The sequence below is a fragment of the Vulpes lagopus genome, chromosome 17 (genome assembly GCF_018345385.1).
Source record: "Vulpes lagopus strain Blue_001 chromosome 17, ASM1834538v1, whole genome shotgun sequence".
Lineage (NCBI taxonomy): Eukaryota > Metazoa > Chordata > Mammalia > Carnivora > Canidae > Vulpes > Vulpes lagopus.
In genome coordinates this window covers 22,649,466-22,675,838 of record NC_054840.1, presented here as the reverse complement: position 1 = coordinate 22,675,838, position 26,373 = coordinate 22,649,466, and the positions used below count along the sequence as shown (strand labels likewise).

Below are 26,373 nucleotides of genomic sequence, written 5' to 3'. Positions count from 1 at the left end.
GGTGCACCAGGGTTCTAGAATGATACCCCCTTCCCCAAGTGAGGATTAAATGAGAACACGCACATAGATTGTCTTGCACATAGTAGATGTTCAGTACATGGCAATTATTAACTATTTATGAGCCAAAAGATATTTTACCAAAACAGAAATGATTTGTGAATTGAGACTTGGTTTCTCCTCATATCTCCTAGGACAGGGCTGGACAGTGAAGTTGTTTGGGTGAAGTGCAGTCCAACGACACCTGTGCCCACACATACGTCCATTTCTCTGACCATGGCCTGCTCACACTATGCCCGGATCATACTCTGAGGTCTTGGGGCCACAAGGTCACTGCTTGCTGTACCAGGCGCGGTTGGGGCAGCCATTTCCCTGCCACCTTGTGGCTGTGGTCCTCCCAGGAGGCCTCTCTCTAGTGTCCAGCCTCTGCCCCCTGGTGTGGTTCTTTTAGAGGTGGTGCTGCTCTATTCCTGTTTTCTGACTTGGGTTCCATAGACTTGGCTTGCGTTTGGTATCTTTATCCTTGAAGCTGAGGGCACTGAGACCCAAGGTAGGGGGTGCAGACAGACCACAGGGCAGTTCCTGTCACCCTGAGCCCACCCTTATCTTGGACAATGGGTGCTGAAGGTGTGCAGCACCTTCAGCACATGGGGGCCGTCGAAGGTTCTGTGTGAACATCTAGAGTGGGACGAGGAAGAAGGGTTTGGGAGGATATTTTCAACTGCCTGTGCTTCCTTTCGTCTCTACAAGACTGTGTAATAGCACCACCTCCAATTCGAGAGCGCTATGAAAATACTGTCTGTGAGTGGATTGTTGCAAATGAAGGTTATAAAGTAGGGCGTTGTTTTAGCTGGTCATCTGCCTAAAACAGTGACCAAGAAAGGCATTACCTAAAGTATTATTCATGAGCAGAGACTGAGTTCATGGGGTGGGGGGTGGCGAGGGAGCTGGAGATAGTGTCCAGAGGGAAGTCAGGTTCCTGTACTTTAAAGAAAAATAGTCTGTCAAGGTAGGAGCCCCAGAGACAATACCTGGGGAAGCCTTCCAGACAGGACCACGTGCCTCCTGCCTCTCGCTGACACGTTGGAAGGCCCCAGCTGCAACCTGGAGGGAGTGGCCCCCAAGGGGAATGGCTCCACAGATGCTCCCACCCTGGACATCTCCCAGAGCTACCTCCCCACCTGCCTGCCCATCTGCCTCATAGCCCCAGAAACTTCTTGGGCTTTTCATGTCCTTTCTGGTCACCAGGGTTCTGTAAGAATCCAGAGTGAGCTTCTTCCATCATTTGGCTGTAATTCTCCTTGTAAAGAGTACTGTGGGGGTGGGCCCTGGAGAACCTTCTAGAAAAAAGCCTCTCCCCTGTTTCTTGTTTTTCGTTTCTTTTTTTTTTAAGTTTATTTATTTATTTTTAGTAATCTCTACAGTCTATACTCGTGGGGGCTCAAACTCACCAGCTCCCAGCTCAAGAGTCGCATGTTCTTTTGACTGAGACTATGAAGGGCTCAGTTGTTCTTGGTACTTAAGTCGTGTTGACACAAAAGTGATACGGAGGAAGGAAACGATTAAGGCTTTCCATTGATGTGGAAGAGGACTCAAAGTCTAGCTCTTCCATTTTTCTTGGACTTCAATTTTCTCATGCATACAATGGGGCTAACACCATCGCATATCTTACAACAAGGAGAGACGATATAATAAGGCAAAGTGCTTTTACTCCCCAAATGGCGGGTATTATTTGCATGTCTTTTGTTCATTCCTGCTGTCATTGCCTCAGCTCCTATTATGTCTCCCCTGATGGCAGCTTGCAAGCTGGTCCCTGTGCTCTGTGCTCGCAGTCTCTGCTCCTGCCATCCATTTTCCAGTAAGCTGTCAGAAAAATCAGCATAAAACACAAGGATGCATGCCATGCCCCTGCATAAAATCTTTTTAAGAGTTTCCAATTTTCTGAGAATAAAGTCTGAAATCTTCAATATGGCATCCTCCCAGAAACAGTCTTCTGAGTTTGCCTATTTGCACTTACTCACTCATACATTATACTGTTATGAGCACCTTCTATATGCCAGATACTGGGCTAAATGCTTCCTAGAGGTGGTTTCACATAATCGTGAGAACAACACTGTCATTAGTATCTCCATGATACAGAAGAGGAAAGGGGTCCAAAGGGATTCAGAGGTTGAGGGACTCCAACCAACGCACAGCGAGTGGGCCATAGAGATTTGAATTCACCCTGCTTGACACCTCCTCCACCTGGAGCTCTGTACTGAGCAGTAAGGCTCCTCAGCAGCCGAGAGGGGGCAGGGATCTGGGAAAGGGGGAAGCAGGATTTGGAAGAAGGGTGATGGGGTTGAGATGAGGATGTGAGCTCCCCTTTCTCAAGCTGGTGGTGGGGAGTGGTCACCTCGATCTGGAGAGAGGGGGGGGGAGTTCTGTGTCCGGGCTTCACCCACGGTACATCGTGTCCCCAGGGGACCCAGCCTCCCTTCCACTCCTCCCTTCCCTCCAGCACGGAGCCTGGCGCCAAGTGGGTGCCCAGAATCCCCTTGGGTGATGCTGCTGCTGTTGGTAGTCACATCCTTCTTTCTAGGGGACTGGAGAGGCGGCAGGGGTGGTTAGTAAGTATAGAGCGGCGACGCTTGCTCAGCCTGCGGTTTCCTCTGGCCTTCCCCGCGCAGCCCCAGGTCAGCCTCGGTGAAAGGAAAGCGCCCGCGGCCTTCACCCCCGCCCGCAGGCAGCTCCGGGCCCACGTTCCCCTTCTGTGTCTGCGGTGCTCGGCAGCACCTAGGACGTGCCACGCCCGAGGTTGGCAGGTGCTTGTCAAACCCCGTGAAAGGGATCTCGTGGCTTCATACTCTACGTGACAATAGTTCCGAGAGGCTGAGGGACTTGCTCCGGGTCGCGCGGTCGGTCGGCAGCAGAGCAGGATTCATAGCTCCCGCCGGTTAGCACAAGCCCGTCGGGGACCTGCGGGCTGCGAGCGCAGCGAGCCCGGGATCCCCGCGCAGGCCTCGCCCCTCCCCCGTCCCTGCGGACCTCCCCAGCGCGGGGCAGGGTCTGGCACCGCGCGCCGCGCTCACCCGGCACCCCCGGCCCCAGCCCCGCTTCCCAGCGCCCCAGGGCCACGCCAGGGGCTTGGGCGCCGTGTGGCCGGGACCCACCCGTCGGCCCGACTATTTGCATAACGGAGCCCGCCGCTTCCCCCGCCCTCCGCCGCGCTTCCCCTCCCTCGCGGGCCCCCCCGCCACCCTCAGCCCCGGCCCCCCTCGTCCCAGCAGCCCCTCCTGCCGGACCCGGCGCCCGGCTCGCAGCTGCCCGGCTCCCCTGCGGCCGTGGGGCGCGGAGTCGGCGGCACCTGGGGGAGGGGAGCGCGGGGCCGGGCCGGGCTGGCGAGGGCGCCTGGGGCACTGCCCGGCGCTAACAAAAGGAGCGGCCGCCGGCGGGCGAGGGCGCGGAGCGGGCGGAGCGGCCGCCGCGGGTGAGTCGGGGTGCGCGGGGCGGCGGGGGGCCCGGGCCGGCGGGGGCGGGCGGCGGGGCGCGGGGCGCGGGGGGGGCGCGGAGCCCGGGGCGCGGGAGGGCGGGAGGGGAGAGGGGAGCGGGGCGCGGGGGGGAGCGGAGCCCGGGGCGCGGGAGGGCGGGGGGGCAGCGGGGCGCGGGGCGCGGGAGGGCGGGGGGGAGCGGAGCCCGGGGCGCGGGAGGGCGGGGGGGGAGCGGGGCGCGGGGCGCGGGGGGGAGCGGAGCCCGGGGCGCGGGAGGGCGGGGGGGCAGCGGGGCGCGGGGGGGAGCGGAGCCCGGGGCGCGGGAGGGCGGGGGGGCAGCGGGGCGCGGGAGGGCGGGGGGGAGCGGAGCCCGGGGCGCGGGAGGGCGGGAGGGGAGCGGGGGGGAGCGGGGCGCGGGGCGCGGGGGGGAGCGGAGCCCGGGGCGCGGGAGGGCGGGAGGGGAGCGGGGAGGGGGGGCGCGGGGCGGGGGGGGCGCTCGGAGCCGGTGCCCTGCGCCTCCTGCCTGAGCGGTCTCGCGGGCGGGCCGGGGTGTGCGCGCGCGCGCGTGTCCGGGCCGGGACCGCCCTGCTCCCCCGGGCTCCGCGAGCTGCGGACCCACAACAAACCCACGTGCGCTCGGCCCCCGGGAGCCCCGCTTCTCCACCGCGCCCGGGTCGGGTGTGGGACGCCTCGCAGACTCCGCCCCCCGCGGCCTCCGGCTCTGGCCTTACGGACCGGGAAACTGAGGCCTGCGGCGGGGGTGGGCTCAGGCGCCCCAACACGCACGTGCGCCCCGGCCGGGGACCCCCGCGCCCCGCGGGCCCTGCGGAGCCGGGGGCCGCGGGCCGCGCTGGGGACGCCGCTCGCCGCAGGACCGCGGAGACCCCGGAGAGGCACCCTCGGGCCTCCGGCCGGACTGCCCGGCCAAAGGGGAAACGAAGCGCGGGAGCAGTTACAGAAGAGCTTACCCCAGGCCAAGACCTGCCCGGCCGCGATGCGTCCTTGAAGTGACCAGGACAGCCCGTCGCGCCCACCGCACGTCGGAGACCAGGGTGGAATCAAGGGCCCGCGGGTCCCGCGCTGAGCGAGGCAGGACGAGCCCAGCACCCTTGGCCCTGCCCTCGGGCGACGGCCCCGTGGGAGACCGCGAGCCTCCGGCCTGCGGAGGGAGCGCCCCGGGAGGCAGGGCGCGGGCTCGGTCTCGGCCTTGCCTTGCGCTGTGCCTCGTTGGTCCCTTCCTTGCCAAGAGCCAGCCCGGGTGTGCTCGGCCCCTTTAGGCTTGGGGCTTCTTAGGTGTTTTTACGAGCGAGGCTCGCGAGGCCTCCAGTGCTGGGTAGGGACGCTCGTATCTTTCAGTTCTATCAGTTTGAGCGAAATTCTGAGGTCCTGATAAGAGAGGGCTCTTGTTGGTTTGGCTTTTTCTTTGCTTACACACATGCTCTGCTCAGCTTGGCAGGTTTAGTTCATCAGACCTGTTCTGGCAGTGGGGACGTGGGAGGGAGGGCGAATTGGCCTCTTAGGGGAGGGTGTTGGTGCAGAGGTGAGCCCCTCGGGTTGTGGGAGTGGGTGGTGGGTGTGCGGGAGTGGGGGCGCCCCTGGCAGACGGTGCTCGGTGCTCGCTGAGCAGCGGGGCTGCCGGTACCTATGGGGGTTCAGCCCGGCCCTGGGGAGAACCCGAGGGCCGTCAGCCCTAACCCACTGTTCCTGCAGATCTAGAGGGGCATCTGGTGAACCCTCTTGTTTTACAAGCAGGAAATGGAGACCTGCAAGGTGCAGCCGCTTATCTGAGTTCAAGACAAGTGAAATCGGAAACAGGGTTTGAGTATGGGTCTCCCAACTCCCATACTGCCCCTCCCAGCCTTGCCAGCCACGGAAGGCAAAACCAGGATTCTGTGGTCAAAAGTCAGTGGCCATAGGCAGAACAGAGTTAAACAAAGAAAGTAATTCAGATTGAAAGCTGCACCCTTCCATTATCCCTTTCAAGAGTGCTTTATTCATTTGAGAAAAAATAGATTTAGTAATTCTTGACTCTCCTCCTAGCCTTTCATAAGGTTAGTTATTTTTCTCTACCCGCTGCCCCTTTGCCCTCAGATTGGAATGGGGCCAACTGTGGAGACTTAGATGTTTTCGCCTCTCATCCCTGTGCCAGGAGGTCTTTGTTTGGGCTTAAGCATGGGGCTGTTGACATCAGCCCTGCAGGCAAGAAAGTGTCTCTTAAGCGGGCTACTCCTGAGCCACTTGTGGGAGAACAAAGCATTGTTTTCATTGATTTTATTTAATTAAATTCTTTTTGAGAGTTCTGTGGAAGTTAGCTGCCTATTTTTATATTTGGCAGTGGGAAAGTTGGAAAACCAAAAAAAAAAAAAAAAGAAAGAAAGAAAAAAAAAACCCCAAACCAAAAAACCGCTCCGGGTTTCCCCAGAGCTCATGTCCTGTCCCTGTTATCTCCCGGTTACACTTGTTTCTTTTCTTAGGGGTTCTAGAGGATTTCGTGTTTGTGGTCATTCCACAGGGCCTGGGAGTATAGTTTTCTTATCAGGATGCTCGCCTTATAAGGAACTTCAGAAATCATTTGGCCAGACCCTTTTCTTTTCCAGATGGGAAAAGTGAGCCCCAAAGAGGGGAAATCACTTGCCCCAGGACATGCAGCCAGGTGTCTGCTTTTAGTGTTTCTTTTTGTGTAAAAGGAAAACCGTTGCATCAAATGAGTTGTTGGCACCCCAGAGTAAAGTCAAAGTTATGATGGTTGCTATAACAACACCCTCTAAGTCAGAGAATGAGTTCCTTAAGGATTTAAATAGGTATTGGTTATTAAACAAAGCCCTGGATCCCCGTGGTAGCTATGGTAAAGAAAATTATGGTTATCATCACGTTATCATCATAGTTAGCATTTACTTTACCCTGGTCCTGGCCTCCTCCGTGTTTCCCTGTCTAGTGCTTGCTTGCCCAGCAGGGAGCTGCCTTGAGCATAATCCTAAAGCAAAAGGCAACAAGAAGCCAGAAAACAGAGACCCCACTTAGCGGCTGCAGTTTCCTTTCTTAGGAAGTGCACTGATCGTCCTTCCTGCCCAGTCTCTGCACAGACTGTGCTAGTGGGATGGAAGATGCTTACGCCTTAGAATCAGAGGAGCGGGTTTGAGTCAACCCTTCTCTCCTGTGTTCTGTGAGGATATGATTGGATAATGTGAGGGGAAGATTGGGTCTGTGTCTCCTGGACTTGTTTTGGGTATCAAGTCATGTGACGCAAGCTTATGACCGCTCAGACCTCTTGACAGACTTGGGTACTCACCCGCTTTGTAGGTGGTAGAGAATGTTGGTGGGAGAGTAACCCCACAGGGTAAAATAGGAGACCCTGCTTAAAATAGGAGGCCCTACCTAGTTAGCAAAGAGGTGTGAATGTCTGCCAAATTGTAAAGGGGCCATGAGTGGTTGTGAGGCATATGCGATTCTAAGGTAAATAAACCTAGTAAAAAAACAAACAAAAAGGGAATCTATAACGTTCGTGCCCAGGTTGTGCAATCTGAAGTGATTCCATTCATCCATTTCGTATTTACTGGTAAGCAGGCAGGCTAGGGGTGGGGTCCTTTGCTGACCCGGAGTTACAAAGAGGCAGATCCATTCTGTGCCCTGTCACTCTTGCTCAGAACACATTTGGATCTCCCTTTTAGAAATTGTCCTCAGAAACCCACAGAAAATAGATCTAATTCATCTCAATATTGACCTGTGGGGGTGGGGAGGGGTTGCCCTTTTCTTCATGAGTCAAACCAAGAGCACGTGGTAAATGAGCCAGTAGAGAGGGAAGGCTTCAAAGAGAATGTAACTTCTCTACCAGTGTGAGGATGTGGTTTCATTAAAAAATGACAAGAATAGTTCATTAGTGACATTTATAGTAATCTTCTGGAACATTATAATACTGAGAATTTGCTTAGACCTGGTATCAGTGATTTGTTCAGTAAAAACCGAGTTGGGGAAAAACACCTTTTTCTCGCTTGTATGCATGTATACTGAAACTACATGATGTCGTTCTGGTTCCAATTGATGGATTCTTTCTAATCTTAGCTGTAACAGTAACATAATAAGCGATTCAGTTTCAAAGTCATTACTACGGTAATGGGTAGGGTTCAGGGTAGCCTTCAGAATCCATTTGGTGACTTAAATTTTATTTATTGTTCTGATTATGAAACTCAGGTATGCCCATGGAGGACAATTTGGAAAGTACAAAAAAGTATAGAGAAACAGAAAAAGATTCCATTATTCAAAGGTAACCACTGTTAACATTTGGCAATTTTCCCTCTGTTCCTTTTTTTTTCTCCTAATGGATTTGTTTTCTCTAAATGGTTGAGAACATGCTGTATGCGCATTATCACTTGCCTTTCTTGCTTAACCTTCTCAGATACACATGTCGTGGTTGACATCAGCATCAAAACTACATCTCTCATTCATCACCCGTATCCGCTGCTCAGCACATCTGAGGTCACGTGGCCCAAGGGCTCTGATCACTTCAGTGATATTTCAGTGAGGGCCTGTGGAGGGAGGAGCCTCCAACATCCTCCTTCTATCTCAACCTGCTTCGAGCATTCAAACTCCAGCTATTTTTTTTTTTTTAAGAGAGCGAGCGAGCACATGTGGGGGTAGAGGGAGAGAGAATCTTTTTTTTTTTTTAATTTTTTTTTTAATTTTTATTTATTTATGATAGGCGCACAGTGAGAGAGAGAGAGAGAGGCAGAGACACAGACAGAGGGAGAAGCAGGCTCCATGCACCGGGAGCCTGACGTGGGATTCGATCCCGGGTCTCCAGGATCGCGCCCTGGGCCAAAGGCAGGCGCTAAACCGCTGCACCACCCAGGGATCCCGAGGGAGAGAGAATCTTAAGCAGGCTTCATTCACATCCAGCGCAGAGCCTGATGTGGGCACCACCCTGAAATCATGACCTGAGCCCAAACCAAGAGTCGGCCAATTAACTGACTGGGCCACCCAGGCGCCCCCAAACTCCAGCCATTTTTATGTTACTTGTTATTTTATTTTTTTAAATTTTTAAATTTATTTTTTATTTTTTATTTTTTACTTGTTATTTTAGAAAAAGTTTATAAAGTCTAAGGTGGAGGGAGAAGGGCCCTGTGTGTGACCTTGGGTTCTAGTCCTACTCTTGTGACCTCCAAACAACTTGAACAGTTTCTGTGGGTATTAAGTAAGCAACTCCATGGTCATTCACTAATTCAGTCCTCATGTATTCTAGTGCTCACTTTAAACCAAAGATATATGAGAAGAACTCAGCTTTAAAGAAGCTCATGGTCCAGGGGAGGACACTGGCGAGCAAGAGACTGGTACAGGGTACTATGGGAGCACAGAGGAAGCATTAGGAAGGTTTCTGGGATGGGGGTACCCCAGCCACTTCTAATTTGCCATATGGTAATTGATGCTGTGATTAACATGCTTGTGAATCAATCTCTGTTTATATTCCAAGGTACTTTCCATAGGATAGAATGCTAAGGTTAAAATAACTGGGTCACATTTTAAAGGGTATGATCATTTAAAAACTTTATAGGGATGGCTACGTGGTTCAGTTGGTTAAGCATCTGACTTTGGCCTCAGGTCTTGATGTCAGGACCCTGAGATCAAAAGAGCTCAGCTCCAGGCTCCCTGCTTGGTGAGGAGTCTACTTGTCCTTCTGCCCCTATCCCCTCAAACAAATAAAATCTTAAAAAAAAAAACCCTTCATAGGTTCAGTCCCAATTACATATGAAGTCTTCCAAGTGCTAAAGTATTACGTATTGGGGGAGCAGTAGAAGTTTAGAGCACAAGTAATTCAGGATTTGATTCGTTTTTACTGAGGTGTAACTGACATACAACATTGTATTCGTTTCATGCATACAACTTAGTGATTTGATATTTGTGTATATTGTGAGATGATCATCACAATAAGTCTAGTTAAAGAGTACCTGGGTGACTCCGTCGGCTAAGCATCTGACTCTTGGTCTCAGCTCAGGTCATGATCGCAAGGTCATGAGATCGAGGCTGGAGTCAGGTTCTATGCTCAGCACAGACTCTGTTTGTCCCTTTCCCTCTGCTTCTCCCCCTCCCCCACTCTCTCTCATACATAAATTTAAAAATCTTTTTTTTTAAAGATTTTATTTATTTATTCCTGACACACACAGAGAGAGAGAGAGAGAGAGAGAGAGAGGGACAGAAACACAGGCAGAGGGAGAAGCAGGCTCCACGCATGGAGCCTGACGTGGGACTCAATTCCCAGCCTCCAGGATCAGGCCCCCGGCCGAAGGCGGTGCTAAACCTCTGAGCCACCTGGGCTGCCCTAAATTTAAAAATCTTAAAAAAAAAAAATCCACCACCACACGTATAGAATTTTTTTTTCTTGTGATGAAGGATTTGAATTCTTGCTCATCATTTATCACAGGTGTATATCTGGACAAGCTAGTTAAGCTCACTGAACTTCAGTGTCCTTCTCTATAAAATGGGCAGCACAGCCCTTACTTCACTGGGCCGCTGTAAGGATTAAATGAAATCATAGCTAAAGGGTCCAGTGCAGTGACAGGTACACAGGAAGGACTCACTAAGTGATGGCTATTATTGTCGAGATTTTTCACAACCTGCAGAAACTGTGGCCGTAATATTTTTTCCTAACGTGAGAGCAGGCCATTGTGTGGTTTTCTGTGCTGAGGGAAGCAGAAAGTTCATTGAAATGGAACCGCCTACTAGGTGACAAATTGAGAAGGAAATGATCACGTGCATGATGCATTATAAAAAAGTCTCCTTCTTCCTCTTCTTCTTCTTCTTTTTCTTCTTTTTTTTTTTTTTTTTTTTTTTTAAGTAGGCACTATGCCCAATGTGAAGCCCAATTTGAAGTTTAAACTCATGACCCGGAGATCAAGAGTCAGACACTTAACGGACTGAGCCACCCGGGCACCCCAAAAAGTCTTCTTATGGACAATTTCAAATATGCCAAAGTAGAAAGAATGGTGTAATAAACCCCTGTAAACAATCACTTATCTTCAACAATTATCACAACTTAGAGCTGATCTATAGCCCCACATGACTTTGAAGCACATCGCAGATATCTTATCAGCATGATGCATATATGAGGCATTGAGTGGTGCTGCTCTTAGAGCCAGTCTCTGCTGTGACTGCTATGGGACTCTGTGTGAGTGTGTGTGTGTGTGTGTGTGTGTGTGTGTGTGACAGAGGGAGAGGGAGAGGGAGGGTGTCAACTGGAGAACTTCTGGAGTTTTACTGCTCAAGTGAGGATGCCCTGGCTGCTTCATCCCAAACTGACAGGATAGAAAGAACGCTGAATTTAGAGTCGGGAGGCCTAATTTTCCAGAGTGTCCCCAACTTTTGCCAATTGTTTGTGCTTGGCATGTGACTTGTGAATTTCCTCGGGCACACTCACAAACGTTTGGCAAGTACTGAATGAGGTAATCCATATGATAGCCCAAGCAGCTCCACGTTAGGTCATGGAGTCAGGCTTGAACCAGCCTTCCCTTCCTGAGAGGCAGAGTTTCCCTGTGGCACCGAGGTCACAGACTGGTGGCCCCACCACCAGAGAGGCATCCAGGGAGTGTTGCTGCCAGTCTCATCCTGAGGAGGTGGCGACTGCTTCAGGGGAGCCCCTGCTGTACACTGCACCCCATGCCCGTGAATCTCTCCTTGTTCCCTTCCGCTCAGCCTTTCCCTCTGGACTCATAGATGGGTGCACGGAGGCCCGGGAAAGGTAGGGCCTGCTGGCTGTGCCTGAGTGACGGGCCCTTTCTGGGACCCCTTTTCCTCCAGGTGTGATGAGCTTGGTTTCTTCTATCTGGCTGTTCCTCCAAGTAGGAATTTCTGACTCAACTAAAAGAAGGAAATTGATTTGTTTTAGTAATTAAGTTGAAGCCCTCTCTTTAATCCTCTGGGGGTGCCACTATGTCAGCACTATGCCTAGCGCTTTGGCTTGTGGTCTCTGGCTGTTGCTAGCTAGCTGTATGTTAGGCAAGGTGCATGTCACCCCGCCTGAGGGACCCAAGTCTGAGCTCTCCAGGCCACTTCCAGCTCTGAGATGCTCAATGACAAAGGGAGAAATGTATCCCTAAGGTCAGGGGGCTTCTTCATACACACAGTAAATGAAACCTGTTTCCTCTTAGAATATTCAAACAGGGTAAAACATTAACCTCACCTTTTGCCATATTCCACAATCCCACTTCTCTCTGAAGTGACTACTCTTTGTACTTTGTGGGTCCTTCAGACCCTTTGGTATGTACATTTATGTGTGTATTCATGGTTATGAATAGAATCCGTGAGGGGGATCCCTGGGTGGCTCAGTGGTTTAGTGCCTGCCTTTGGCCCAGGGTATGACCCTGGAGTCCTGGGATCAAATCCCACATCAAGCTCCCTGTGTGGAGTCTGTTTCTCTCTCTCTCTCTCTCTCTCTCTCTCTCTCTGTGTGTGTGTGCCTCTCATGAATAAATAAATAAAATCTTAAAAGAAAAAAAGAATCAGTGAATAGATTCCATCTCATTCCACCCATCCATGACAAACCTGCCTTTTCCACTGTACTATACGTATTGGAGATCTTTCCCTATCAGCGTATACAGATACTTTTTCTTTTTCATAGCTGCATTATGCTCTATATTGGGATGTTTACTTAACCATAAAAATGTTCCATAAAAACGTATTTCGAACTGTATTTAGACCCTCAACTTATGGAACGAAGGTTGGAGATGTCAGTGGTTAAATGAAGCCAATCCATTAAGCTCTGGAAAGGGAAATGGCACAGGGATACTGGGGACCACACCCTGGAAAGCTGGAACGAAGGGCTCCCGGGAAATTACTAAGAGGTTGACTGTTTGGACGGGGTTATTTTTGGAGATAGCCTGGCTGCTTGGGTGCCCTAGGCTGCAAGGGCAAGACACTGAGCTGCGTCATCACCGTCTCCTCCTCCTTGCACTGTCCCTGGCACTGCCAAGTTTGTTTCTATTCCCAGGGCCCGAGGAGACCCCGTGTGTGTGTGTGTGTGTGTGTGTGTGTGTGTGTGTGTGTGTGTGTGTGTAGGGGGTGGGGGCATGCAGGGAGTGAGGAGGGCGACTAGAACTGGAGGGATGGGGATGGAAGGGGGAGAGGGAAGGAAGGGGCATTTGATGCCAGGCCTAGAGGAGGGAGTGCACCGGGGCTCTCTGCCCTTTCTGCTTGATCAGACCCTTCTGGAGTGTTCCTTGGCTCTGATGCAGAATGTGGGAAAATGCAGCGCACCCGGAGACGGGCCACTTAGAAGACAGAGGTGTCTTCTGTATCGGAGGTGGGATAAATGTGGAAACTGGATGTTCTTGGCTGCAGGAGATAATAAAAGGCACCTTCTTCCTATGGAAAAAGGCTACCAAGCATGAGGAGCGGTTGTGGGGGAGGGGAGGACCAGCGCAGGTTGGGGCAGATGTTGCAGGGTGGCAGACTGGAAGGACCCTACAGAGCCCACTTGGCCAGCTGTGGAGCAGGCAATGTCCCGGGGCAGGTCGTGGGAGTATTGGAGCCAACGTTGCACGTGACCTTGTTGGCCATCAGAGGACTGGGGCTTGGCTGGTGAGTTGACCTAGATGCCTGTGAAGCCCCTTCCAATCTTGGCAGTCTAGGACCTTGGGGCAAGAAGCAGAAAGAGGCAAAGTAGGGCTGCAGGGTTGGGGCAAGTTCCGTAGGAAGGACCCGGAGCAGGTCTCACCTGCTTTGTTCAGGTGGCATCGAACAGACGCCTTCCAGGGAGGCTTAAACATTGTTTCCCCTGGATCTTGGCAACCCTCCTCCTGTTCTGTCCTTGGTTGCAGCTCTACCTGACTTTATATTCATAAATTATTTCCACAGTAATAAATATATCACATACACTTTAGATGACCAGGAAATCTGGCAACCAGAAAAGAACTACATGTCCCAGGAGGGGGATTGTAAATTTTTTTTTTATTACAGTCTTTCTAAATTTGCAGCCATCTCCTGGTTTCCCTAGCAGTTCTGAGACGTCATTCAGCTTTAATTTTAGCAACACTCTACCCTTTGCAACCTCTTGAAGGTCCTCCGGGCTAGAGTTGACAGTACCAGCCATATATAATGCTCTTCGTCCTTTTCTGTCGGTGGAAAAGGAAGAGCCTCTTGGAGTTAAGCTTTAGTGGAGTCTTGTGAGGGCGACCTGGGAAGTTCACCGTGTCCTGGGCTTTTGCTGTGCTCTTGGCCCTGATGAAACACTATGTGTTCTCTCATACATGCAGTTCTCACAGCCACACTCCGTGTCTGGGTATCAGTAGCTCCATTTTGCAGATGAGAAGACTGAGCTTCAGAGAGGGGTAGAGACTCACCTGAAGGTTCACTGCTGCTAAGGACTGAGGCTGGCATGGGGCATAGCTTTTTCTCTGTGTTAAGTTACAGGATTTTTCTACTGCTAATAATTCTAAGTCCTTTGAATCTGAGAAGTGGTCTCACCCTTAGTTTCACTGGGAGCTTGGCTGAAATTCTCCCTAGAGGGGCTGATAGAAGTTTTCTATCATTCCCCTGAGAACATTTGAGGGAAAGAATTCGTGGGACAGTCATGTGTGGATAGCATTTGCTCATTCCCCTTTTTGGTAAAAGTTGTTTGCGTCAAGCCTGGTTTGGCCTTTATTTATTTATTTTTTGCTTGCCTTTTAAAGCTAGGATACCCACCTGATTCATTATCTGTTATGACTGGGAATAAACACACTAGTGGTGAGTATGGCCACAGATTGGTGGGTGCCTTACATGCTTTTAGCTTTTAAATGCAACTCAATAAAGACATTGTTAAGGGCTTATCTTGCACCTGTTGTTCTAGGCTCTTAAACAATTTCTTCTCTTTTAAAGTTTATTCAACATTAATTTATTCATCAAATATTTTTTGAGTGCCTATTATGTGCTAGTTGTTGTGCTAGGCATTGGGAATATTTACATAAAGAGCATGTGTTGTAGATAACGTGCCCACATGTATTCAGCGTAACAAGCAGGGCCTTGGAAATTAGTGGCAGACAGACCTCCCATGTCACCCTCTTCCTCTTTTCGGAGGCCTTGCTTTGTTCGTTCATTCAACAAACATTGAATGCCTGCCATAGCCCTTGTACAATGTGCATTTTTAGAACAGAGACCCAGACATTCCCACAGTTCTGTTCTTCAGGAGCTTAGTTGGAGGAGGGCATGCAGATGTTAGTTACAATACTGTATGAAAAATATCATGAAGCAAGGAAGAAGGTACAGTATGTTTGGGAAAGCTTTCTGGAGCAGGTGACCCCCTAAACTGGGTCTCGGAGGGCAGTAGCTTTTAGCCCTCCAGGGAAAGGGTATTTGGAGGAGAAGGAGCTGTGGGAGCAAAGGTGTGGGGGGACCACTAGCAGGTTGGTGTTCCTGGAGGAGAGCACATAAGGCAGGAAGTGGTGGGCCTGCATTGGGCCATCACTTGCATTCCCTATGATTTTCATAACTTCCCCATGTGGCAGACACTATTATCACCTCCGTTTAGCAGGTAAGGAAGGCATCAAAGGCTGAAGCAGGTTCCTTGACTTGCTCAGAGTCAGCCAGGAAATGAATTTCAGTGCTTGTGCTTGGACTAATCCCACAGCAGTGCCTGCAGAGGCAGGGTGGGAGGTCTAGCTTGCTGGCTAAGGGGCTTGTGTCTTCCCTTTTGATCTTTTAAGGGTAATATCCTACTGAATTTTCTTCCTTCCACCCGCATCATGGTGTCTTCCAACATAGAGTTAAATTGGATTAGTGGGTTTGGTGTTGAAGGCATCTCTTCTGAGTATTGGTTCTAGTTTTCGCCCTCCTTTTCATTCAGAAAATCAGGACTCCAGAGGCCTTCCGAGAAAACCTTTATGTGCCTAACCATGTGTGACAGGGGAGAAGACGACTCCTGCCCTTTCTCTTAAGTTCCAGGGTCACTTAGAAGCCCATGTGTTACCTGTGAATGTTTAGTTCAGAGAAACTGTTGGGGGCTGGAGAGGGTGCCATCAGTCTGGGCTGGAAGAGATTTGAACAGGTGGGTCTTGAGCTGTTCCTTTAAGAATGAGGATCAGGATGGTGGATGACCACAGATGACCTATGAGTAAAATTATTCCATCTTTCCCAATGAAAAGTGGGATCCCTTTGGCCTGTTCTCCCCATCTCCCAAGCTAATTTCAGGTTTGGAGTCGGTTCTTGGGTTGGAGAGACAGTATCCATTTGAGCATTCAAATAAAGTTTTTTGAAAAATAATCAGTGGAGAGCTCAGAGACAAGATGAGCAAACTGTGGAATGAAACAGAGAGTAAGGAAACAAATGAGGATACGGACATCACCGTGGAGAAGTTAATAAAGGAACAGAGCTGTACGTACTGAAAACCAAGTTGTTAGGGAAGGCTCGAGGAGAATCACACTATATGCTGGGAACAATGATAAGGAAATTAATCAGGGAAAATCAGAGATCTAAAAGGCCTGCAGAGGTGATCTCTCAGAATGGCCATTGGGGCATCTGTAGAGACACATGTCACTTCTGCGCACCGGCAACTGACCAAAACACAGACACACCTGACTGTAAAGGAGGCCGGGAGAGCATCTCCAGCTGGGGGGGCTGAGCACCCTTTTAGAACTCAGGTGGGGAAGGCCTCCTATAACAAAAAGGAAAAGGAGGAAGGTGGTTATTGAGAGCACTTCAGCTCTGCCCAGAGCAGAAGCCTGGGCCTCAGGCTTGATCAGCAATAGGAGAACACTTGAGAACGCAGAGAAGAAATACTCAGAGGGTTCTGAGGGAAAGGCAGTGTGACCGAAGACTTAGACACTGATGCGACTCACTCTGCAGGGACAAGGCAGGTGTCACGAGAGCAAGAATTCTAAGGTAGGACAGAGGAGCCCTTCTTGGGAAAACCTACTTGCCAACGAAAAGGATGAACCCAAGGTGTACCTAGGAAGGCAGGGTTAAGGGTCATTTGGTGAATACCCCCTCCTTTAAAGATCTGTTTATTTGAGAGAGAGAGAGTGGTGAGCCCTTAATCCACTCAAATAGAAGTGAAGCAAGGGTGGGCAAGAAGGCTAAGGAATAGAATGTGAGAAGTACCAAGAAGGTCAGGGAAGTGGTAGACTGGGGGAGGACATGGGAGGATGCGGATGTTGCTAACTTTCCCGCTCCCGTCCTGTCTAAAGAGAAAAAGTCATGGTTCCAACTTTCAACTCCTTCTTTTCTTAAGCTCGGAGGCATCTTTAAGGAAATAATATCTGTTTTGGTGGAGAAATATTCATGAAAAGTTCAGCTCTTTAAAAACTTAACCTTTATGTAGAATGGAGATAAAATAATATTCAAAACTAAAAAATAACTATTTTATTTAGTAGTTCCAGCCATCCTTGTTTCCTGCAGTCTTCCCTCTTCCACCTTTCTATCCACATGCAAATGTAGAGACATGTGAAGAATGATACTCATCTATTTTTTTTTTTCTGGGTGGTGGGATCTTGGGTGGCTTTTAGTTCCGTATAATTTTGTATGAGGTTGTCAAAAGGTGTTGTTGGGGCACTTGGGTGGTTCAGTTGGTTAAAGGTCCGACTCTTGGTTTCAGCTCTGGTCGTGATCTCAGGGTGTTGAGATGGAGCCCTGCGTGGGGCTTCTCGTTCACTGCGGAGTCTGCTTGTCCCTCTCCCTCTGGCCCTCTCCCCACACCCCATGCTGCCTCTCTTCCTCTCAAACAAATAAAAAAAAAAGTATTGTTAAGTACTGATGCTCAGGGTATGGAAAGCATATGGGAGATAAAATAGATGAATAAAACATTGTCTTTTCATGGGGAAGTTGGTGAGTCAGTTCTGTGAACTCTGAACTCTAGGTAGGATGAGATGCTGTAAACCAGATGATCCAGTGGGTGCTGGGGCACAGAGGATGAAGGGGAAGGTTTCACCAAAGAGATAGGGTTTGAACTGGGTGCTGAAGAACGGGAAGAGTTCTGATAGGTCTTGAACGGGAGAAGGGCATCCCTGGCCTACCGGGGAGCAGGAGCACAAGCTTGGAGCAGTGAAGGTTTGGCATGTCTGGGTAGCCGTGAGTACTACTTTGCGATGGTTGGAGAACAAAGGATGGATGAAAGCGTAGCCACTGTTCATTAAGTGTGCACCGTGTGCCAGATGTGACACACTGTATCTCCAGGCTGCCCAACAACCCTAGAGAATGGGTATAATTATCCCTCTGGTACAGATGGGAACCTGAGGTTGAGAGACAGATTTATTTACCTGCACTGCGGCTTGAATCCCCCGAGCTGCCAGCACGCCAAAGGCCACGGTTTTCTACTGCTCTGTGATTTGTGGCGCACGGAAGACCTTCAGTGGCCACCTTTGTGAAACATAAAATATAAAAACACAAATAGATATAAAAGACATTTTTTATAGGTAAAGACTTTCTAGGTAACTATACATAATTTACCTACATACAGACTGATGAAATATAAATCTGTCTTACATGTAAATTTTAGGTAAATATAAAAACCTAATTGTGGTCCAGACTGTAGCTGTGTGTAGCCTCAAGCTACTTAATCCTACCCCTAATTTCCTTATCCATAAAAGGAAATGATAATTGTGGGGCTGCCTACCCTCAGATTTGTTTTTATGTTCAAATTAGATCATTGATGTGAAAAGATGACAAAGTATAAAAGAGCTACACAGAAGGGTTTGTTATTGCTGGCACACCCCTTGCCATTCTGAGAACTTAGAGACATGTGTTAGAGCACCCACAGGGGGCCATAAAACCCGCCACAGTCCCGGACTTGCTCCCTGCAGGCCTGCAACATGCAACTTGGTCACCAGGCAAGAAGCTGTGCCGCCCTGACTCAGACAGGCAGCTGGAGGCTGTGATGGGAGGTAGCGGAGAGGGAGGGAGGCAGGTCTGGGTGTCTCCCGTCGCAGGGCGGGCGAGAGGAGGCCCCTGCCTTCCTGGTTGCTGGCAACGTCTGGGCCAGTGTCGAGGCGGGAGGGACAGCTGTGAACAGCTTGGTGAGTTACACAGGGCAGAGGAGGGTGTTCCAGACGTGCCAGGCTACGGGAAGGAATGTCGGAGCTGCCAGGCAAGCAGGCCCCCCCCATGTCTGTCTGGTGGAGGCTCGCGGTCTGGAGGAGGGACAGGAAGGACAGATGCCAGGGGCCTCCGGAGCGGTCTTTACTTTTCAGGAGTGCTGCTGAGAACAAGGCAGGGCCCTGGCCTCTAAGACATCGGTCTCTAACACAGCACACCAGGGTGGGCTGGCAGCCAGACCTCAGGACTCTGCTAGTGTGGTCTGGAGGCAACTCTCATTTGCCCCAGGAAGGATTGGGATTGTTCTAGGGTCTGGAGTGGGGCCTAGCATGCCATTGGCAGTTGTTGTTGTTGTTGTTGGTGGTGGTGGTGGGGTTCCAAAAGCCCTGTTGTGTGTGGGGGTGATGGGGTGGTTTTAGAGAGCCAAGCTACTCTGTACCGCTGAAGGAACCAGTTTCTCATCCTGCTGGTCTCTCTGCTATTCTGAGACAGGCCTTATAGCTCAGCATTAAGTCAGGATGGGCCCCTCAAATTGCTGGCACCTACAGCAAAGAGAAGACCCTTCATCTCGTACACACCATACTCCCGCTATGTTAGCTCTGTGAGACAGCGGCCCCCTGGATGGCAGGATGCTGAACCGGTTCTCAGCACAGTGCCCTCCACTCCCCCACTATGCTTGCCCTCTGCCTCCTGAGACCAGGATGCAGCCATTCCCAGTGAGCATGAGCAGGTGCTCTCCAGGTAAGGTCAAGGCGTGAGAGCACAGTGGGAGATGCAGCAGCCCAGGGTGGGGAACGCTCAGGGCAGTCCCTTTCCACTCGTCACTTCTGGCCTTCGAGGTGAGACACAAGCAGCAAGATGAGTAGGGAAAGTTCTCTGGGCTGATGCATGGAGCTGGGCCCTAGGGTGGGTAGAGTCAGGTTCAGGACCTTGCTCTTCTTTTCCTTCTCCTATTGGGAACCAGGGTCATAGGAATTTGTCCCAGGTGAGAGAGGGAGCAGGGCAATAAGGGAACTCTGACAAAAGCAGTGGGGTTGGACCTTCACTTACCCAAGCACGCTGCTGGGACAGCCTTTGTCAATTGTATGGTGTTGGGAGGATGCTGGCCCAGGGCCCGAGCTGGGGGTGGTTAATGACAGTGTTAGGAATAAATCCCCAGAAGATGCTTCCTGCCAGAGGGCTTGTGGCGGTTCCTTTTTTGCTCTACACAATGAACATTTTATTCTGGCCTATAAATCCGGAGGAGAGGAAAGATCAGGTAAGCAGAAGAGGGATGAAAGGCACCTCCCAGGGACATGCTTCTGCATTTGGAGAGTCCTACTCTTGTCCCCCAGGCCTTCCAGGTGACGCCCAGAGTGGGGGCTGGGAGGCAACTCCCTGGCTTCCCCTCACCATCTGCAGGGTCATCTTTCTCCGAGAGCCTATCATACTGGGAAAAACACCACATGCTTTGCAGCCACACAGACTCGGGTTTAATTCCAGATGTGCCGCTTCTTGTTCTTATTGTTGTTGTGTTGGTCACTTCTTCACTGTATGAACTTGGGAACTTATCTTCTCTGACCCTCAATTTGTCATCTGTAGCAATTAATCATTGCTACCTCGTGGCATTGGTACGAGTCCTGTGCAGTGCTTAACCCAGTGCCAGCATGTAATTGGTGATAATAAATGGTAACTATTTTTTTTAAAATGGTAACTATTTTTAACATCATAGTTATTTTCAGTTATTGGCCACCTGATGGGCCTGACACTCTGCGAGGCACTGTAGGTATGAGGTTACGTGAGGTCCAGCCTCTCCCTGGAGGAGCCTCTGTCTAGGAGGGGAGGTGGGTCTATAATCAGGACGCAGATGAACGTGGGCTGCACAAATTGCTGCTAGAGCACAAGGCAGGGGTGGGGCCGGGTAGGGTCAGAGAAGATGAGGTGAGATCCTCGTGGAGGCGTTTGCCCGGGCAGTTAGGGTAGGGTAGAAGGAAGTTCACAAGTGGGATTTGGCATGAGATCCACTGATAAGGGAGGGCAGGAGCTGACCATAGGGGACATTGGGGGGCCAGCAGGGGACTCCACAGGGCTTCTGCCCTCTGCTAGCATTCGAGCTCACACAGTTTAGGCTCAGGATAGCACCTGCAGTCTTTCTCTGGCAGTTGGGTAGATGTGGACAGGGACCTAGCCAACAGTGGCTCGGGGAGGGAGTCTTGAGATGGCACTTACCACCACAGAGATCTCTCCAGGCTCAGGGCTGGGATCAGGGGTGGACGTTCCCAGAGGGGGTAGTACAGGTCACCAGACAGGCATTGCAAATGTGGAACCCTGAAAGTGCAGGCTCCCAGTGTTGTGGCCTGGAGACGGGCTTCACAAAACTTGGGCGCAGAACTATTGTTATCAAATTGGGACTGGAGGAGGGTGGGTGGGAGAGATGACCTGTGAATTCCCGTGATCCCATATGTAGTGTTCAATGTCACAAAAGAGAACCACAGGACACTTTCATGTTTAAGGATAGACATTTGTGATTTTAGTTACTTGCAAATGACTTCGAAACCCTGTGATAGACACAAATGGAGTGAATCATTTGGGTGAGATAAAAACAAAGTTATATTTCATATTGGCTACAAGGAGCGTATATGTCATCTAGCAGGTGATAGAAATACGGCAGCTTTCATTTACTGGACTCTAACCATGTGCACTTTACAGGAATCTCATGTAATCCCGGTTAACACAGGCTCACTCTCCCCACCATGCCTGCCCCCCACAGCTCAGTGTGACGGTAGAGAAGCAAACCGCTGTCCTGACTGCTCCCACTCTAGTTCACGACCATGATCCTTAAGTGGACTTCGGTGTTGTCTCTATTCCCTGGGCCCAGTGGTTCTCAACTCTGGTTTCCAGTAGCATTACCTGGGGAGATCATAAAAGGTAGTGCTGCCTGAATTCCATCTAGAACAAATGAAACCAGAGTCTTTATGGAGTGGACCTGGACATTAGTCCTTTTTTATTTATTTTATTTATTATTTTTTAGTACCCTTTTTTAAAGCCAAGCTTTAAAAATTGATTCCAATGGGCTGTCTTGGCAGAGAACCACTGCCATTCTCTCTAATCCAGGTGACTGTTCACACCTCTTTCTGTCTGCAAACCTTTAACACCTCCTCTCCCATCCTTACTCACCGTCAGAATCTTGTTTCCCACTTACCTGAGAAAGTAATGGTACTCAGAGAACTTTCACACCCTTCTGCCACCAAATGCATGCCCATTAATTCTACTTTCTGCCTGTTACTGTGGATGATGAATTATTTCTGCTCCTATTTCCGACCAACCCCTCCACTCGTGTGCTGCATCCTGTTCCCTTACTTAATTAAGGACACGACTCCGGCAATAGTCCCTTCTCTTCCCAATGTTTCTGTCTCTCTGCTGGACCATTCCCATCTGCCTGCCCCATCTGTCGATCTATGGCTGTTGTTTTTCTCCCACTGAAACCCACCCACACGCATATGCACATGCACTTCTTCCCCTGACCTCATCTACCCCTCCAGCTGCTGCCTCATTTCTTTGTTCCTTGAAAGAATCATTTGCTCCCTGTAGTCCTCTTCTCTCATGACTTAAGCCCACGCGAATCAGTACTTTGCCTCCATCGCTCCACGGAAACCACACCTGTCAGGTTCACCAGTACGTCCATGTTGTCAATTCCAACGGTTAAATCTCAGGCCTTATATTGATTTACCAGCGGCATTCGATATGGTTGGTTATTCCATTTCCCTTGGAAATGTGTTTTCTCTTGGCTTCTGGACTATCACACCCTTTGGTTCTCCTCTTCTGTCGCTGGCTTCTCAGTTTCCTTTGTTGGCTCATCTTCACTTGTTCACTTTGCAGCACCTCAGGGAACAGCCCTTGGACTTGACCTCTTCTCTGTCTCCTCATTCCCTGGTGATCTCCTGCCATTCGTATGCCAACAATCCTCCAGTTACAACTCCATTGCAGACCTTTCCCTACACATATATTCATATTCAATATTCATATATTCAATATATTCATGTATTCATATATTCAATCATCTACTCACCACGTTTCCTTGGGTGTCGAATAAACATCACAGTGATGACCGGTCCAAGACTAAACTGCTTTTTCCTTCAAAACTGCCATCCCCACTTCAGGAGACGACAACTTCCATCTTTCTAGTTGCTAGGGCTCCAAACTATGGAGTCAGTCTTGACTCATTTTCTCATGCTGCATCCAGGCTATCAGCAAATCATGTCAACTGTCCTTGCAAAGTAAGTCAAAGAGCTGACTACTTGTTCGATCCTCTAAATTCACACCAGTCCAGGACAGATCAATCACTGCTTTTAATTTTTAGAATAGCTTTGTCACTGGGTCTTCTACTTACATTCCTGCTCCTATGGTCTCCTCAAAATAGCAACTAGAGTGATCAACTACGTTAAAAGATGTACCATTTCATTTCTCTTCTGCTCAGAAACCAACAAGGGCTTCCCATTTCACTCAGAGCCAAAGTTCTTAGAAGGGTCTGCAAGGTTCTACATGACCTGGTCTTCAGGTCCTCACAGACTTTAGCTTCTACAATTTTCTGCCACTTTATTCTGTTACTTCATGTCCCTTAAACATATAGCACATATTTATATATTTTTTTTACTCGGAGCCTTTGCACTGCTATTCCACTCAGTTGGAACACCCTTCCTTCTTACACTTTCATTATGTTCCCCGTCTTTTCCTTCAGGTTTCTAACTAAACATCACCTTATTGGAAAGGCCTTTCTGACCATTTTATGTAAGATAATTCTGGTCCCAGCCTCCTCCCTCATCCCCCTGGCTTTCTCCCCTTTATCCTGACTATTGTCTTTAGTGGCATATAGGGCCATCTGGTTTATTTACTTTATGTCTCTTCTCACTACGAAGTTGTTTCTATGAGGGCAGGGGCTTTATCTCTTTTGTTATGATTATTTTCCTAGGACCCAGAACAATGCCTTAGGAATAGTGGGCAGGATACATAGTTGTTGGCTGAATTTACCTTAATCCTCACAAAAACACTTCAGAATTAGTTGAAATTACCTCAATTTATAGATGAGGAAATCGAGGTTCAAGGAGCTTAAGTAACTTATTCAGAGTCACAGAGCTTGCTGGCACAGAAGTGGGACACACACTTTCTAAGTGACTATGCCCCTAGACACTCTTTCTGTTGAAGCAGGCCTCCCCCCAACCCCCACATCCTAACTTGCCTCATTTTGTTCCACATCTCATTGCAAGCAGGCAGACCCACAGAGTGACAAAATCCGTGTGAAAATGCCCCAAGTGTGACTGGAGGTGTAGGAGGTGCCTAGGAAAAATGCATGTACCATCTCTTATCTGCAATTTCCAAATCCAAAAATCTGTGAAAACCAAGTTTTATTTTTAACCTGCTTGGTGGCAAAACCTGTCCTGGACTAGAATGAGCCTATTTATAAATCTTTAACCTACTTAGTATAAACATTCATTTGTCCTGCTGCAGAAATATTAATCCGTACCATTAGAAAGAGCTGCCTTGAGCCGGCTGCAGGTGTTATGCAATATATGGTTTGGGCCACATGTCACTTTTCCAAAAGATGAAGTATTCTAAATTCTGACACTTAACAGACCTGGGCGATCCCTGATAAGTGATCCTGAGCCTGTGTTAATGCTTTCCTAAATGTCTGGCCTTTGAAACTATGCCTTTCCAGGCAAGTTTTTTTTTTCTTTTTTTTTCTTTTCCTGGTAACTAAAACTTCTTTTAGGGATCTTTCCAGGAACAAACTCGATTTTAAGACCTGATTAAGATCAGGCACAGCAGGCGTGCTGAGAAGGGCATGCATGAGATGCCTTTCTAAAACAGAGGGAATGATCTTGGCTACTAGCCCTTTATCTGATAGGTCATTTGCAAATATCTTCTCCCATTCTGTAGGTTGTCTTTTAGTTTTGTTGACTGTTTCTTTTGCTGTGCAGAAGTTTTATCTTGATTAAGTCCCAATAATTCATTTTTGCTGTTGTTTCCCTTGCCTTCATGGATGTATCTTGCAAGAAGTTGCTGTGGCCAAGTTCAAAAAGGGTGTTGCCTGTGTTCTCCTCTAGGATTTTGATGGAATCTTGTCTCACATTTAGATCTTTCATCCATTTTGAGTTTATCCTTGTGTATGGTGTAAGAGAGTGGTCTAGTTTCATTCTTCTGCATGTGGCTGTCCAATTTTCCCAATACCATTTATTGAAGAAACTGTCCTTTTCCAGTGGATAGTCTTTCCTGCTTTGTCAAATATTAGTTGACCATAGAGTTGAGGGCCCATTTCTGGATTCTCTATTCTGTCCCATTGATCTATGTGTCTGTTTTTGTGACAGTTCTACACTGTCTTGATCACAGCTTTGTAGTACAACCTGAAATCCGGCATTGTGATGCCCCAGCTCTGGTTTTCTTTTTCAATCCCTGGCTCTGGTTTTCTTTTTCAATATTCCTCTGGCTATTCGTTTTTTTTTTTTTTTTCTGATTCCATACAAATCTTAAGATTGTTCCAACTCTGTGAAGAAAGTCCATGGTATTTTGATAGGGATTGCACTGAATGTATAAATTGCCCTGGGTAGCATTGACATTTTCACAATATTTATTCTTCCAATCCACAAGCATGGAATGTTTTTCCATCTCTTTACGTCTTCCTCAATTTCTTTTTTTTCTTCCTCAATTTCTTTAGAAGTGTTCTGTAGTTTTTCGGGTGTAGATCCTTTACCTCTTTGGTTAGGTTTATTCCTGGGTATCTTACGGTTCTGGGTGCAATTGTAAATGGGATTGACTCCTTAATTTCTCTTTTTTTCAGTCTCATTGTTAGTGTATAGATTTCTGTGCATTGATTTTGTATCCTGCCACATTGCTGAATTGCCGTATGAGTTTTAGCAATCTTGGGGTGACTTATTAAAACTCAACACCTGAGAAACAAAAATCCAATTATGAAATGGGCAGAAGACATGAACAGAAATTTCTCCAAAGAATACATACACATGGCCAACAGGCACATGAGAAAATGCTCTGCATCACTGGCCATCAGGGAAATACAAATCAAAACCATGATGAGATACCCCCTCACACCAGTGAGAATGGTGTAAATTAGCAAGACAGGAGACAACAAATGTTGGAGAGGATGTGGAGAAAGGGGAACCCTCTTGCACTGTTGGTGGGAATGTGAACTGGTGCAGCCATTCTGGAAAACTGTGTGGAGGTTCCTCAAGAAGTTAAAAATAGATCTGCCCTATGACCCAACAATTGCACTACTGGGTACTTACCCCCAAAGATACTGATTTAGTAAAACGCTGGGACACCTGCACCCCAATGTTCATAGCAGCAATGTCCCCAATAGCCAAACTGTGGAAGGAGCCTTGGTGTCCATCGACAGATGAATGGATAAAGAAGCTGTGGTCTATATATATATATATGTACAATGTAATATTGCTCAGCCATCAGAATAGATGAATACCTACCATTTGCTTTGATGTGGATGGAACTAGAGGGTATTATGCTGAGCGAAGTAAGTCAATCAGAGAAGGACAAACATTATATGGTTTCACTCATACGTGGAATGTAAGAAATAGTGAAAGGGATTATAAGGGAAAGGAGGGGAACTGAGTGGAAAAAATTAGAGAGGAAGACAAACCATGAGAGACTTCTAACTCCAGGAAACAAACAAAGGGCTGTGGAAGGTGAGGAGGATGGGGGGTTGGGGTGACTGGGTGACCGGCACTGAGGAGGCTACTTGAGGGGATGAGCACTGGGTGTTATACTATATGTTGGCAAATTGAACTTAAATAGAAAAAAATAAAATAAAACAGAGGGAATGAATAGAATTCAACATACTGAACAGTGAGACCACCCCAGCTTTCTTTTTTTGACAGTTCCTACAATCCTGGGAGCTAGGGTTAGATCCCCTTTT

General features: G+C 49.0%; 1 protein-coding gene across 1 annotated transcript in view; it reads left to right on the top strand.

Annotated features, from left to right (window-relative positions):
• Nucleotides 1-3,271: 3,271 nt before the first annotated feature.
• Nucleotides 3,272-26,373, top strand: part of ST6GAL1 (ST6 beta-galactoside alpha-2,6-sialyltransferase 1) — a 122,837-nt gene continuing 99,735 nt past the window's right edge. The window contains exon 1 of the mRNA XM_041731755.1: nucleotides 3,272-3,466. The gene's annotated coding sequence lies outside the window, so the exon portion shown is untranslated. The remainder of the gene's footprint in view (nucleotides 3,467-26,373) is intronic.